At 42.7% G+C, this 12177-nt stretch overlaps 1 protein-coding gene across 1 annotated transcript in view; it reads right to left on the bottom strand.

Moving 5' to 3' along the window:
- SLCO2A1 (solute carrier organic anion transporter family member 2A1) overlaps nucleotides 1-12177 on the bottom strand; it is an 81029-nt gene that overhangs the window by 25675 nt on the left and 43177 nt on the right. The gene's annotated exons all lie outside the window — the stretch shown is intronic.

The raw sequence follows: 12177 nt of genomic DNA, 5'->3' as shown, positions 1-12177 counted from the left end.
CATACCTTTGCCCCTGCACCCTGAGGAATTGCCACCAGGCCAAGGAAGGAGGCATCACCCGGCTTGGCTTGTCATCAAAACTGTTTCTTAGTGGATAGGAGGGAAGGAAAACATACCTCAATGAGCAGGATGGTGGCTCAAAGTCATTTAATTTTAATTCTGGAAGAGATGTGCACTTACTATGCACCCTCCAACTGGGAATGAAGCAGAACTTATTATTCACAGATTTATTCAGTAGGCTGATGAGGAGCTCTTTGGAAAAAAAAAAAAGTGATTAGCTGAGCCAACATGAGTTCATCAAGAGTCAGCCATGCCAAACCAACCTCATTTCCTTTGTTAGTGGGGCTCCCAGACCAGCAGGAAGTTGTAACATGGTGTTACTTGACTAGAGGAAGCCTTTTGACAAAGCCTGTCATAATATCCTGGTAGACAAGATGCGGACACGTGGCTGGAGAGTCCTCTGGGGAGAACTGGCCCGAAGCATGCCCAGGGCAGGCATCAATGGGCCAGTGTGACCCAGAAGATGGTGGCCCTAACTGCCCACAACTCAACACTGTTGTCATGGCCTGGGGTGAAAGCAGGAACAGCTGACAAATTGTGAATGACACAAAGCTGGGAAGAATGGTTAACAAGATAGTCCAAAGCCTGAAAGCTCAAAATTAGGTCTGAGGGTATAAAGTGGGGCTGCAACCAAAGAGAACAAATCTAATAGAGTCAGTTTGGGCTGTTATACCAAAGTGTCATAGACTGGGTGGCTTGTAAATAACAGACATTTATTACAGTTCTGGAAGCTGGCAGTCTGCGATCAGGGAGCCAGCACAGATATGTTCTAACAAGAGCTTCTTCTGGGTGGCAGACTGCTGACTTCTATGTCCTCGCAAGGCAGAAAGAGAGTGAGGGAGTTCTCTGATGTCTTATAAGCACTCTGATCCCATTCATGAGGGCACGACCCTTGTGACCTAATCACCTCCCAAAGGCGCCACCTCCTAACACCATCATGTTGGTCCTGACTTCTCTTTGCTGTTCTCCCCTGTTAGATCTGAGCCTCACATCGTTTCTGATGGTGGCCAATCTGAGCTCTGAACCCTGAAAATTCCTCTTGTCCCTGAGAGAAAGAAACTGCTCTTGCTGGTTTCCTGCCTCCTAGTGGGTAGCACACTGCCCAAATGTGCCTGGTGATTCCCATTTCAAGCCTTTGGGCCACAGGAGGTGTCTGGGTACCGCCAGAAGTTCTGCTCTACCAGGTGTGGCAAGAAGAGCAGAAAGTTCCTCCCTGTGTCCCCCAGGGATCCTCAGGGAGCCCCAGGCCTCCTGCAGGAGAGATCAATGGTTTCTTCAAACCATATACTCCAGCAGGACAGGGGCCTGCACTCTTTCTGTGGGGCTACCTCTCACTCCCTAACAGTTTTCCTGGGGTGCCCAAAGCCAGTAGAATTGTAACCAGCCTTTCTTTTCTACTCCATGTGCTGACTCTCCCAAGGAGACCCTCCAAGCCCCCCACCGCACCTAAGGGATCCTGCAGAAGTGACTCTCCCCTGGAGCAGAATGCAGGATACAACTTGCAGGATACAGCTCACCCGGCCCCAAGCACGGCTGCCACCCCAGCCTCATTCCTGAATGGGGGAAATGACTAAACAAGCCCTGAGGGCCTGACAGGGAGGGGGAGCCAAGCTCAGGTCCCTACTCAGACCTCAGCCGGAGACCCAGGAGAATAGGGGGTCTCATTTCCAGTCTGGCCAAGGTTGGGGGCGGGAATTGTAGCTTGCCCACAAAACAGATGGGAAGAAAGCCTGACAGAGTCGACTACTCTCATACCAACTGCTTGGGCCTTTAGAGAGACCATGGTGCTATTGCCATGGAGATGACCCATTGGCTCCTTCCCCTAATGTCCAACACTGCAGCTTAGCATTCTCTATCACTTCTCCACAGTGGTTTCTATTCTTTCCTGCACTCCGCAGTAAAGAATGTTCCACATCAAATCTCATTAGTTTTTGTTGGGCTCATCCGTTTGGGGCTGTTTTTTCCTCAGTTGATTTAATAACCCCCATGTGTCTTGTGATTTCTCCCCTCTTGTTGTTTTCTCTTTCTTTTCAGGTTAAATGGATCCAACTGCGCCAACTGCCCACACACTCATGCCCCCCAACACACACACACACACACACACACACACACACACACACTTACACCTCCCTCCATATGCCCCCCACCTCCACACCCCCTCCAACCCCTGCCACACTCACTTTTCCCTCTCACGTATATCCCCATCTCCACCCCCCACATATCCACACTGTTCCCCTACACCCTCCAAACACCTCCCCCACCTTTCTTCCCTTGCATATGGCTCCACCCCCACCTTTCCCATCTTCAAATACATCCACCTCCCCTCCACACCAGTACACCTCAACTCCCTACACATAAAACACCTCCCTCCCCTCCACACCTATACACAATTACCCCACAAACACACTCATACTTCCCGTCTACCCCGCACAGCTTCTGAGCATACCCATCTCACACCACAGCTGGGTGTTCCCCCACTGAACACCCCTAAGCTGGTCTGCCATGAGCAGCTCTCCCAGCGGAAGGGCGCTGCATGGCTCCCACCATTCAGTGGAGTGCATTCTGCTCTGGGGGTTGGGGAGCTCATTCTAAGCCTTGCTTATCATCCACTGAGCAAGGGGCACAGTCACTCAGGGCCCAGAGGCTTCCCCTCCCTACACCTCCTTCCCATCCTCCTTCTCAGGGATGAATGAGCCTGGGTGAGGGGCTGGCACATTTATGAATAAAGGACTAGAAAATGACTCTTCCCTTTCTTTTCTTGACTGCTCCAAAAATACAATCCAACCCCCACCTCTTATCTTACAGGAAACTCCTTGCCTGTGTGCATCCATTGTCTGTGTAGGGGCCCACTTCCCTCTGGACTTGGCCCAGGAGCCTTCAGAGGTTACACCTCGTCCTGCCAGACTCTGGTTTCCGAAGACTCCTCTCTTATCTCCTGAGAGAATTGGTGTCACATTGGCCTGTTTCCCATCTACCGAAACGTTGCTGCGCCTTCCAGAAGTGGTCTTGGAGGTTTGGCTGGGTAGCTAGTCTTTTCTCTAAAGGCGCCAGGGCACATTTCCGGACCCCTCTGACATTTAGAAAATCTAAACATTCATAAATGTCTGCCTGGCCTTTTTAAAATTAGCAATTAGTTGTTAAAGGTCTCCATGATTTCCACAATGTTCAGCCCCTCTTTTTTTTTTTTTTTTTCCTAAAATACATAGTTACTCTTCATTTCCCATGTTCATTTCTGGAGTAGCTTTGCTCCAAGGAGACGAAATCAGCAATCAGGACATAATAGGTCTGGGGGTCATTACTCATGAGTAACAAATTTCAAATGTCACAACAAGGGCAGGCCAAGAAAAATGTGCTGGACAGCTAACACAGGCCAGGCACTTTACCTATACTATCTTGTGTTGATTTTGCCCCCAGGACACCCTGAAAGTGAAGGTATTATGGGTTCTATTTTACGGATAAGGAAACCGAGGTTCAGAAAGTTAAAGTAGGAGCTTGGCAAGTAGATGGCTTAGCCATTTAAATGTTGAAGTCCGTGCTCTCTCCATAATACCAGGCTGCTCTAACTGAGGGTCTGGGAAGAGAGCAGAAAAGCAGCCTAAGCTTCAACTAAGAGGAATCCTACTGACTCACATATGGAGGATGCAGCAGGGACTAGGTTGAGGGACAAGCCCTGCTCTGAGCCAGAGCAGAAGACCTACAGTGAGGACCGGGGGGAAGCTGCCTTCGAAGCCCCCAGGACAACAGGCCCATCAGTCATGAGCTGTGAGACTCTGCTCACCACAGGAAGCAGGGCCTCCCCTCATTTGGGACCCTAGTTTAACCAGCATAATACATATCTTGTCCCCACCAAATTCTGAGCATGCATCTTCCCAGCCCTTGAAGCCCTGTGAGCGAGGGTCCATTTCATGTAGGGAGGAACTGAGCCTCAGAGCTGTGGAGGAGGTTGCCTGGGCCGCACTGTGAGGGAGTGTCAAATCCCGAGGACTGCCTGACTCCAGAACACCACTCAGGGTGGTGCATTTAATAAAATTCATTTGTTCCTGATCGCCTTGCATAATTCAAAACTAAAGTTCCCATAGGAATGCATTTGAAATAGGAGTCGCATTTCAAACTTTTCCCATGAAGTAAGACTTTCTGAATATTTTCATTTGCACATTTTAGCACAGCGCCAGCCCATACTGCACTGGAGCCCAGCACACAGCCCCTGATAGATCCGATGGATGTGGCTCCTGAGCCAAAGTCCTCCTCATCCCACCTCCTGGCACTGGGAAGATGCCCTGAAGGTGGCTCTGCCCAAGCACTTCCAGCTGCTGCTCTGAACCCAGCCAGAGTAAGGGAGACTGCTGGCCTCACCATCGCAGATAGAATTTACACACACAAAATGAGCAACGACAAAGAAAAAGTTTCCTCTACTGGCCTGCGATTCCTCCCCACAGGCTGAGAGGCAAGCTGTGGTCCCTGTCCCCATGCCCTTCAGTCCCCTCTCACTGGAGTTTGGCTAAGAGCACTGAGGTCAAGGAGGGAATGCCAGAGTGAACTCTGAGCAGGGAAGATCTTGGTGGGCTGAACCCCAGCCAATGGACCATCCTTAACAAGGAGCAGAGTGACTGCTTTCAGAGGCCCGCCTGTCTCTAACCACCCTCTGTGGTGGCTTCTCTGTGCGAAGGAAATGCCACTGGTATGTGGCCCAGGCTGCAGGCAGCCAACCCACCAACCCATGGTGTGTGGTGCCTGGCAGGAAGCCCTCCCATCAGTCTGGCCCCTGCGCCCCAGGCTCCCTTGCTGATTTCATCAACCCAGTCCTCATGCCGGTGGGGAAGGGCAGGGACACTGGGTCTAGAGTGGGCTTGGCACACAGGTCCTTGGGAGGGTGGCCAGGAACGCCTAACTCTCCTTCAGAGCTGGCCTCAAACCCCTTGTCTAGACTGAGGAGGAGAAAGAGCATGGTAGAACCCCTAGATTTGGTTCTGTCTTCCTCCTGGACCTACCTGAAGGATTCACTCCCTACACAGTCCAAATAGACACAAGGCCACAATGTGTTCCTGATAAAAGATTAGTTCACTGGTGGTTTATGTAGAAATCTAAAATATTCCCATGATCAGAACCCAACAGACATCTCATCACTAGATGCTATTATTCCTGTTCCATTCTTTTTCCAATCCAGCCACCTGTCTCTCTCTACCATAGGTCTCACAACCTATAAAGGAATCCCTTCTATCATTCTAAGTGATTCACCTCTCGAATCTGACCTCCACATATAACAACAACAAAAAAAGCCTGGTATTTAAGCAAACAGAAATCAGTTGTCCCTTGGCCTGTTTTCTGATGGCTCATTTATCCTCAGACATCTTCAATTCCAATACAGCGGGCCAAGGATGAGCATTTGTGGATTGGCCTCTCACTGCTGTTCATCACAAAACCACTGTCCCTTCTTACATCCCTGAAAAGAAGTGCAAGTTTATCCCAAGCCAATACATTATCATAAAATTAGCACCAAAGCAGGGTTGTTCCTGGTGTGCCAAGTGAATACAAATGCAAAACCACTTTGTAAGGCTATTTCCCAACCAAGAACACACAAATTTCTGCAGAAGAAAAAAATACCACTGCAAATGACCCCACAGCCAAACATGACAGAACACACAGGAAATAAGCCACTGTGAACAAGAACAAGCAAACACAAAAATGGGAGGATTAGCATTCCCAAAACTTCAGCTAATGTTCTGAAAAAGACTATAAAATTAAAATGTTTAAAATAACTCAAGAGACCTAAATAAAAATATAAATCATAAGTAAATATCAAAAATCATGAAGATCGAGCAGATAGATTTGAAAAACTATCATAATAACTTTTGGAAGTTAGCAAAATATATAGAGCCATTAAGATATACAATGTATACTAGGAGTTGGACATCAGATGAAGAGAGTTGGAGGGAGACTAAGTGAACAGGAAGACATATCTGAGGAAATCACAAAGGAAGCAGCTTAGATGAATAAGGCACTTGAAACTATGAAAGATGAGAGACAAGGAGAACGGGAATAAAAATATATATATTTATGGATCTTTAGAGGAAAGAAAGGAGAAATAGGGCCGTGCAATATGCAATATCAGGAACATTCTTGACTGAAAATTTCTCAGAATCAAAGAAAAACTTTAATCTTCAAAAGAAACAGCACATTGAACTTCAAAATAGACATGAAAAATTAACTTATGTTTAGACACTGTATGGTACACATGCAATACCACAAAAATAGAGAGAAAAATCTTAAAGACAACTAGAGAGAAAAAATGGAATTCCTACAAAGGGATGACAATTTGACTGATGGAAAAGCCCCAATGAGAGAAGCCTGAAGACAGAGGCTTTGAGGTACTTTCAAAGCACTGAGAAGAAATAACTGTGAATTTAAAATCCTGCTTGCAGCTAAACTAAACTAACTAAACTACAATGTAAGAACAAGGGTAAAATTGTCATTTTTCTGACATAGATTTAGATATTTTCTCATCCATGGGTCCACCTGAAAGTAATGCTAAAGAATATATTTCAGGAAAAAGGAAATTAAATCAACAGGGGGTAGGTGAAATGCAAGAAGCAATTGTGAGCAAAGAAACTGGTAAACGTGTGGGTAAATGTGCATAAGTGCTGACTTTATAAGTAACAACAATTATAATGAGCACTGGGGGGAGGTTAAAGACAGGCAGAACTAAAGTACTGGTCAACAAAAACATGGAAGATGGAAGAGGAGACCAAGTAGTAAAACATCCTAGCAACCTTACTTTGTTCTGTTGGAAAATAGAGACATTTGTCATCTTTAGAGTTTGTTAAATCATAGGTCAGTGTGAAAATGTGAGGGTAAGGGTGAGGCATACTGTGTTCATGGACTTGCCAACTGAGTAAACATGTCCATTATCCCCAAATTGATCTATGAATTTAATGCAATTTGAATAAAAATTCCAGAAGGATTTTTTTTAGATATACACAAACTGATTATAAAATTTATATGGGAAGAAATAAGAATTGATAAAATAATTTCAAGAAAAATAAAATTGGAGGAATCACAGTACCCAATTTTAAGTCTCAAAACTATAAAACTGCCTCTTAATTATGATATAATGCTCTTCTTCATCTCTTGTTACAGTCTTTGTTTTTAAGTCTAGTTTGTCTAAGTATGGCTACTCCAGCTTTCTTTTGACGTCCATGAGCATGATAGATGGTTCTTCATCCCCTCACTTTCAATCTGCAGGTGGCTTTAGGTCTAAAATGAGTCTCTTGTAGGCAGCATATTGATAGATCTTGGTTTTTTATATGTTCTGATACCTTATGTCTTTTGATTGGAGTATTTAATCCATTTACATTGAGAGTGATTAGTAAAAGATATGAATTTAGTGCCATTGTGTTACCTGTAGATTTGGTGTTTCTGGTGATGTTCTCTGATCCTTTGTAATCATTGTTGCTTTGGTTGTCTTCCCTTCCACTCAGAGAATCCCCGCCCCCTCCACTCAGAGAATCCCCATTAAACTTTCTTGCAGTGCTGGTTTAGTGGTCACAAACTCCTTTAGTTTCTGTTTGTCTGGGAAACTCTTTGTCTCTTCTTTTATTCTGTATGAACAGCCTTGTTGGATAAAGAATTCTTGGCTGCATATTTTTCCCATTCAGCACATTGAATATTTCCTGCCCCTCCTTTCTGGCCTTCCAAATTTCAGTGGACAGATCTGCTAATCTTATGTGTCTCCCCTTGTAGGTTAAGGACATTTTGTCCCCCGCTGTTTTCAAAATTCTCTCTTTATCTTTGTATTTTGCAAGTTTCACTATGATATGTCATGGTGTTAACCTGTTTTTGTTGATTTTGAGGGGAGTTCTCTGTGCCTCTTGGACTTGAATGCCTGTTTCCTTTCCCAGATTAGGGAAGTTCTCAGCTATAACTTGTTCAAATAAACCTTGCGCCCCCTTTCCCCACTCTTCTTCTTCTGGGACTCCTATGATACGGATAGTGTTTTGTTTCATAGAATCACTAAGTTCTCTAAGTCTCTCATGATCTAATAATTTTCTTGTCCTCTTTTTTTCAGCTTCATGATTTTGCATAATTTTATCTTCTATATCATCTATTCTCTCCTCTGCTTCTTCAATCCTCATTGTCATTGTATTCAGTCTGTATTGCATCTCAGTTATAGCATTCTATATTTCAGCCTGACTAGTTTTTAGGTCTTTGATCTCTGCAGCAAGGGTTTCTCTGGTGTCTTCTATGTTTTGGGAAGAAGTCCCCATCTTGTTATTTTGGCTAAGTTTCTGTTGTTTGTGTGTTTTAAAAGCTTGTTATGTTTCCAGCATGTAAGAGTAATGCTATATCAAAATCCAAAGGAGAACTCAGGCAGCAATCTCTTTGACCTCGGCCACAGCAACTTCTTACTAGACATGTCACCAGAGGCAAGGAAAACAAAAGAAAACATGAACTACTGGGACTTCATCAAGATAAAAATTCTCTGCACAGTGAAGGAAACAATCAACAAAACTCAAAGGCAACTGACAGAATGGAAGAAGATATTTGCAAATGACATATCTGATAAAAGGTTAGTATCCAAAATCTATAAAGAACTTATCAAACTCAACATCCAAAAAAAACCAAAAAAAAAAAAAAAAAAAAAAAAAAGAAAACAAACAAAACAAAAAACAAAAAACAACCCAGTAAAGAAATGGGCAGAAGACCTGAATAGACACTTTTCCAAAGAAGACATCCAGATGGCTAAGAAACACATGAAAAGATGCTCAATATCACTCATCAGGAGGGAAATACAAATCAAAACCATGATAACTACTTCACACCTCTCAGAATGGCTAAAATTAATAGCACAAGAAGCAACAGGTGGGGGTGAGGATGTAGAGAAAGGGGATGCCTCTTACACTACTGGTGGGAATGCAAACTGGTGTAGCCACTCTAGAGAACAGTATGGAGGTTTCTCAATAAACTAAAAATAGGGGCACCTAACTGGCTCAAGTGGTTAAGGGTCTGACTCTTGATTTCAGCTCAGGTCATGATCTCACAGTTCATGAGTTCTAGCCCTATATCAGGCTCTGTGCTGGCAGTGCAGAGCCTGCTTGGGATTCTTTCTCTCCCTCTCCCCCTCTCCTGCTCACATGTATGCTCTCTCTCTCTCAAAATAAATAAACATTTTTAAAAATTAAAAAAAAAAGAAACCAACTAAAAATAGAACTACCCTATGATCCAGCAATTGCACTACTAGGTATTTACTCAAAGATACAAAAATAAAGATTCAAAGGGGTACATGCACCCAATGTTTATAGCAGCATTATCAACAATAGCCAAAGTATGGAGAAAGCTGAAATGTCCATCAAGTGATGAATGAATAGAGAAGATGTGGTGTGTGTGTGTGTGTGTGTGTGTGTGTGTGTGTGTATTCCATTTGCAATGAATTGGATGGAACTAGAATGTATTATGCTAAGCAAAATAAGTCAATCGGAGAAAGATCAATATCATATGATTTCACTCATATGTGGAATTTAAGAGACAAAGCAGATGAACATATGGGAACGGGAGGAAAAAGAAAGAAAGAGAAACAGACCACAAGAGACTCTTAATGATAGAGAACAAACTGAGGGTTGTTGGAAGGAGGTGGGTGGGAGATGGGCTAGATGGGTGATGGGCATTAAGGAGGGCACTTGTGATGAGCACTGGGGGTTGTATGTAGGTGATGAATCACTTAATTCTACTTCTGAAACCAATATTGCACTGTATATTAACTAATTAAAATTTAAATAATAAATGAATAAAATGTTAACCAATACAAAAAAACTATAAAACTGCAATAATCATGACAGTGTGATAGTGGGAGAGAGCAGACACAAAAACTAATGGAAAAGAATAGAAAGTCTAGAAAAAGGCCCCCACAAATATGACCAATTGATTTTTTTTTAATGTAGGCTTCATGCCCAGCCCAGAGCCCAACACGGGGCTTGAACTCACAACCCAAGATCAAGATTTGAGCTGAGATCAAGAGTAGGGTGCTTAACTGACTGAGCCACCCAGGCCCTCCCATTGATTTTGGATAATGGTGCAAAAAATATTTAGTGGAGAAAAGACAGTCTTTTTTGACAAATGATACTAAAACAACTTAACATCCATATGCAAAAAGAAGGAAAGGACCTTATAAAAAAACTAACTCAAGTGGATCATAGGTCTAAATATAAAGCTATACAATTTAAGGAAACACAGAAACACACACACACACACACACACACACACACACACACACGAGAAAATCTTTCTGATCTGGGATTAGGCAAAGAGTTCTTAAATGTGCACCAAAAGCAAGATCCATTAAAGGGAAAGAATGATAAATTGTATTTCATCAAAATGAAAAACTTTTGCTTTGCAAATGACACTGTTAAAAGAATATAAAGGAAAAGCTGAGGACTGGGAGAAAATATTTGCAAATCTGATGTCCAGTAAAGAATCTGTATTCAGAATTTATAAAGAACTCTCAAATTCAACCATAAGAAAACAAATAATTCAATTACAAAATGGGCAGAAAGCTTGAACAGACACCTCCCCCAAAAGAATACATGCCTGACAAGCACATGAAAAGATGTTCGACATCATAAACTTATATTTACCAAAAAAAACTATATGTAAATATTTACAGCAGCTCTATTTATATTGGTGCAAACCGGAAACAATTCAAATGTCTTTCAACGGGTAAATGGATAAACTGTGGTAGAGCCATACAGTGGAATACTATTAAGCCATAAAAAAGGAATGAACTGCTGATACGTGCAACAATGTAAGTGAATTTCAAATGTCTATGGTGCAGAAACAAATCTAGTTTCAAGATGTTATGTGCTATATATTTCCATTTCTGTGATATTCCCAAAAGCCACAAATTATAGTGATGGAACTGGGCTAATGGTTGCAGTGGTTGGGGAGAGCATGACCATAAAGGAATTGCATGATGGGGGTGTTGGAGTGATGGGACTGCTCTGTATTCTGACTGTGGTGGTTACACAATCTATAAATGTATTCACATTTATAGAACTGTGTGTCACCCCTAACACAAAGGCAATTTTACTCTCTAATAATTTTTTTAATGTTTCAACACAAGGATAACTAATAATGTATACCTTCCAAATGAGTAGAAGAAAAAAAAATAAGACTAAAGAAATAGGACATAACAGTAGAAGGAAGAAAAGTATACAAATAAACAACAGGCTTAAGCACACCAACTACAGGAGAGTGGCCACCTCTGGGGAAGAAGTGAGGAGTCAAGAGGGTGTTAATGTCTTCTTTCTTTTTTGAAAAGGGGTATCTGGCAACCCAAGTGTCCATCAACAGGTGAGTGGATATATAAAATGTGTTGCATCCATACAAGGGCATACTATTCAGCCACAAACAAATTAAGTTCTTGATACAAGTTCAATGTGGATAAATTTTGAAAACATGATGCAAATTGAAATAAGCCACGTACAAAAGGACACATATTGTATGATTCCACTGATATGAAATATCTAGATTGGGCCAATTCATAGAGACAGAAAGCAGGTTAGAGGTAACCAGGGGCTGCAGGGAGAGAAGAATGCGGAGTTACTGCTTAATCAGTACGGAGTGTCTGCTTAGGGTTGACGAAAAAGTTTTGGAAATAGTGGTGATAGTTGCACAATACCGTGAATGTAATGAATGCCACTGAATTGTACACTTCTATCAGTTAAGATGGCGTATTTTATGTTTTATATATACTTTATCACAATTTTAAAATAACATGCCAGAACTGATGGATTGTACACTTTAATTTTTTTTTATGTTTCTTTTTGAGAGAGAGAGATAGAGTGTGAGCAGGGGAGGGACAGAGAGAGAGGGAGACATAGAATCTGAAGCAGGCTCCAGGCTCTGAGCTGTCAGCACAAAGCCCGACGCGGGGCTCAAACCCACGAACTGTGAGATCATGACCTGAGCCGAGGTCGGATGCTTAACTGACTGAGCCACCCAGGCTCCCCAAAAATAAAATAACTTTTTAAGAAAAGGGAACTCTTACTGGGCAATCAGGTGTTATTTAATTCCTCGTTCATTACTTGTGTAAAATCCTCCTACATCTCTCCTTATACTACAGGGCAC

Source organism: Panthera onca, chromosome C2, assembly GCF_046562875.1.
Source record: "Panthera onca isolate mPanOnc1 chromosome C2, mPanOnc1 haplotype 2, whole genome shotgun sequence".
In the NCBI taxonomy this organism is placed as follows: Eukaryota; Metazoa; Chordata; class Mammalia; order Carnivora; family Felidae; genus Panthera; species Panthera onca.
The sequence above is the reverse complement of the archived record's forward strand: the minus strand, read 5'-3'. Positions and strand labels throughout refer to the sequence as shown.